Here is a 4,709-nt window from a genome sequence, read left to right as displayed (position 1 = left end):
GCAGCCCAACTAATACTTGTTTGTAGTTGGCTAATACCCTAGTTGATTATCTAGTAGTACATAAATGTAGATCATCAGAGTTCAACAATAATAACCTAGCTAGATAGCATCATCACAAAGTACAAAATACAATGATGTACTCTAGAAAGATGAAATCCAATCATGTTGTCATCTTTGTAATAATGGTCCTATGTGTGAATAACGGAGTGATATCAAGCCCTCTAGAGGACCTAGTAAAGTGCACATCAAAGAACATAAACTGCACGATAACCAACTTCATTGGCATATTCCCTAATAGAAGAATCTGCGAAGCAAGAGAGATGAAGTACCTAAGCACAGAGAAAAGCTCATATCCATAGTGGCCACAGCCACCAAGAATAACAGAAAGATGAAAGCCGCCACCCGCTACTCTCCCACAGCATATCCCCAAGCTGGCATGCCTGGACGGCAAAGATAGCTTGCTCATAAGCACCAACAGTCTCAACAAGGTACTCAAGGTCGATGCAGAGGCCAAGACCATCACAGTGGAGAGCGGCGTCATGCTCCTGCACGTCATTGCCAAGGCTGTGAAGGCTGGACTCGCCTTGCCCTACACTCTCTATTGGTGAGGTATTACCATTCGCGGACTCATGGCAACCGGTGCCCGTGCATCAAATATTTTATTAAATTTCTTTTCTTCTTCCTCTACGAACAGCACCTCCCCCTCCCCTGTATGGACCCATTTCTCTCTCTCAATTCTTCGTACCACACACATACACATGTTATTTTCTTTCTCTTAATGTTATTTTCTTTCTCTTAAAGTTTTTTAGAAGAGTTTCTGTCAAAGATTAAAATATCTTTACTTTTGTGAAACTTCAGTTACTGCTATAACTATACCGACCAAAAAATAGTTGATACATAAAATAACCGTCCATTCATTAGAATCAATCTAAGAGTAGACACTATGTTTGTAGTTATTTTCTGTCAATACTAATATTTTGCCAAACTGTCATTTTCTATATGTTGCTATACCATATTTTACTATTTATAGATACTGTATTTTACTATTTACAGATATTATATTTTACTATTTACAATTACCGTATATTACTATTTATATATACGTACTTGTTACTATTTATTCATATTATTCACTATTTAAAAATAGGGTAAAATGCATAAATAAACCAAATGCAACCCTATATTACACAAATCATCACCCAAACCAAAAAACGTTACGTTGATCTACCAAATGGGTGTATCTATATATATCGAATGAGGCGTGTTCGATTTACAAATTTTCCTACTAAATCGAACCAGCCCAAATCGAATTACGTTGAAAACATGCAAATCGAAGCAGGGTGAATCGAATTATGCATGCATGTAACGTATCATAGTAAATCAAATCACATTGTATTGATTTATGCATGCACGTGATTCAGCTAGTAAATCGAAGTAGTATAGGTCGATTTGCCCATGCACGTACGCCCACAATAATTCGAAACAACCTGTTTCGATTTATCCATAGTTTGCTACACATAGTAATTCAATTTAGGCAGCTTCAAATTACATACAATGTGCGCCCATCGTAATTCGAATGAGTCTCATTCGATTTACTAATAGTTTTGCTATAAATAGAGTTTGATTTTAGCTCATTTGAACTACAATTCAAAAATTCAATCCCACCAAATTCCAGAGATACCTCAGCCCAAAGACTCCAACATTCAAATACTTTGCTAATAAGAGATATCCCAGACCATCTTTATCATTTGGACGGAGTTGTCCATATTACTAGTGTCATCTGTAAGACCCAGAATTTTCGGAAAAATTATATTATCTTATATTTTAAATTAGAATACTTGATTGAGAGTTAATTAGCAAATTAATAATTAAATAATATTTTTTAAAATAATATTTAGAGATTAAATTAGATTTAAATTTAATACAATATCCCTAGTTTTATTAAAAATACCTAAATTCCAATTTTTCCAAATAAAACCATAACCCTAATTTAATTATATTTTTCTAATATCCCTAATTTCACATTTTCTCCAAATAAAACCATAACCCTAAAATCAAACCGACAAAACCCTAACCCTTTAACCCTAGCCGTCACCCTTCAGGAAAGAAAGAAAGAAAGAAAAGGGAGCAAGAAGGGGGAAAGAGAGAGCGGCGGGAAAGAGGGAGAAACAGAGACAGAGGAGAAGAGAGGGAGGACGGCGTCGGCAGACATCACTGTCGTCGTGTCGTCGTCGCCGCCCAGCTGCCCATCGTTACTGGCGCCAACGTGGAGAGGAGAAGAGAGAAAGGAGAGCGTTGTCGGTGCTGTGTTTGCGCCATTTATCCTCGCTGCCGCCGTCGCTGTGGGTCCGATGCCGTCGAGATCGAAGGAGAAAGGGAGAGCAACACCGAGATTGAGAGAGACAGAGACGATGCGACGCGAGGAAGGAGGCGAGCCATCGCGTCACCGTCGCCGAGTCTCGCGCCGTCACCGTCGCGTGCTCCGTCACCGGAAAAAAGTGCTGTGGTAGCTGAGGTCCATTGTCGGTAAGGTTTTTGAATTTGGTTTCTGTCCTTTTGAATTCTGGAAACATTATTGTCGCTGCCTGGTTGTTACAGTTGCTATCAGTAGAGATTCAGGCTGCCGCCGTCATTCAAGGTAGCTGCTGGAGTTGCTACCGCTCTGTTGCCTCATTTCTCTTTAGCTGCAGTGAGTTATTCTAGTCTTGAAAACCTTACCTCTATTATTCGGCTACAAATTATTGAGAATTTCGTGATGTTAATATCCCGAGGTCGAGTTTTGAAAATTGTATGATTAAAATAAAAACTGCTGCGATATCGTCCTGCTTCGTTTCTCGTGGTGAGACTAATTGGTTCCGTTCCTATTTACCATAATACTCTATTAACAATTATGTTCTAATTTCATTTAATATCCATTTCACTTGAATCCCAGTTTATGTCAGATAAGTTGTCGTTGCTGTGAACCTTGATTGTCGCTGTTGATATTGCCTGAAAGTCAATGAGGTCACTGCCGCAAGTTAAGAATAAAAAGGGGTTCGACTTTTGAGGTAGGGGGTTTGTTTTAAAATAAAAATGTTTTGGGCTTTGAATACCTTATAAGTTTAGCAGATGAATGCCTGTGATGTAAATGATTTTCTACTGTGATTGAAAGGTTATGTTTGTTGTTTATTGGTTGATTTCTGAGTTTCTGGTAAAATTGATTTAATACGTTGATTTTTGGATTTTATATTGAAATGATAATGAATGGTTTTGAATAACGGATTTGGAAATGTTAAATTGAGAGGCTGGTTTTGGTTGTGTTGAGGATTGAAAAGAGGGGACCTGTGATGGGCGGCAAACTCCAGTTTTTAAGGGAGGTGTTGCCAAAATTTTTCTAAGAATTTGGAGTTGTTTTAGTTATGATTTCGAAAATGAGTTTGGTTTGAATTAATTGTCAAAGAGACAAGTTTTGAATGTTTTAAATGATTTCAAAGAGAATCGGATTTTTATGATTTGGTTGATTTATGATTTTAATTTATGTGATTTTAATGACAACGAGAAGAGATTTAGATAACTAGCTAAGGATATTAATACGTAAATTAATTATAAATTTAAGGGTTTGGGAATAGAAGTGTGAGTTTGAAGGTCATGCTTGAGAATGAGATGTGATTAGTGATAATTAGTTTTGATTGAGGAGTTGAGACGTGAATTGGATGATTTGAGTTTGGTCGATTATGAAAGAGTGATTTGGGAAGGTTTTGGAAATCATTATATTGAGTAGAAACTGATAAGGCTTGTGAATCTTTGGAAAGGTTGGTAACTTATATATTGTTCAAATTGATTTTTGGCTAACTTCAGCAGGTTATGACTCGACCCTCGGAGTTGGAAAAACTTTACAAAATTTGATTTTTCTGAATATCAAGTTATCGATCTTTCTAACGGTTCAAGAATGGTTGAAAAATGAGTTTTCTGGAAAAAGTTATGAAGGTTTGAACTTTGGGCTGAAAGAATTGGTTTCTGCAACATATCAGAATTTTTCAAGTTTTGATATGTAATGCGTGCGCAGAACTCATCGTGCGTACGCGGGTGTTGGCCACTGCCAACACTCGTTCGTATGCGAACATGGGTTACGTACGCGACCACCACAATTTTTTGAAAAATGAGTTTTTAAGCTTTCAACCATTTCTCGAGTCTTCTAAATCTTTATAATTCTTATACGAGTTTGATGTCGATGGAATTAAGGATAGAGGAGTTGAGAACAAAACCTAAAGAGCTAAGTTAGTGAATTAGATGATAATGAACAAAACGAGGAGTAATCTATGATGAGGGTGATTGTGATGATGAATGGTAATTAAATATGATAATGAAAGATGATTATGAGTGAGTTTAAATACTATTGAATATGAGATTGAGAATGAGATTGATATAAGTTTGAGAATGAGATCGATGATAAGATTGAGGATGAAATGGATAATGAAATTGATTCTGATTGATGTATGTATATATATACCTGCCTGGGTAGATGCAGTGGCATTGATCCACTTGCTCCCAGTTGAGAATGATTTGAGATTTGTGAAACTATCTAAGTTTTGGATTTCCTTGGGCAGATGCAATGGGTCGGCACCACTTGCTCCAGGTTGAGATCCGAAATCCTGTTGACCCTGTGTTGTAAATGTGGCCAGACTTATACCTTTCCGGATGAGCTCTCCCCCATGGATATATATATATAT

General features: G+C 37.1%; 1 long non-coding RNA gene across 1 annotated transcript in view; it reads left to right on the top strand.

Moving 5' to 3' along the window:
- Positions 2,083–4,709, top strand: part of LOC110263917 — a 4,242-nt gene continuing 1,615 nt past the window's right edge. Inside the window, exons 1-2 of the long non-coding RNA XR_002349647.1 lie at positions 2,083–2,526; positions 2,599–2,689. This is a non-coding gene — a long non-coding RNA (uncharacterized LOC110263917). The remainder of the gene's footprint in view (positions 2,527–2,598; positions 2,690–4,709) is intronic.

This window comes from Arachis ipaensis, chromosome B06, assembly GCF_000816755.2.
Source record: "Arachis ipaensis cultivar K30076 chromosome B06, Araip1.1, whole genome shotgun sequence".
NCBI classification, from domain to species: Eukaryota; Viridiplantae; Streptophyta; class Magnoliopsida; order Fabales; family Fabaceae; genus Arachis; species Arachis ipaensis.
The sequence above is the reverse complement of the archived record's forward strand: the minus strand, read 5'-3'. Positions and strand labels throughout refer to the sequence as shown.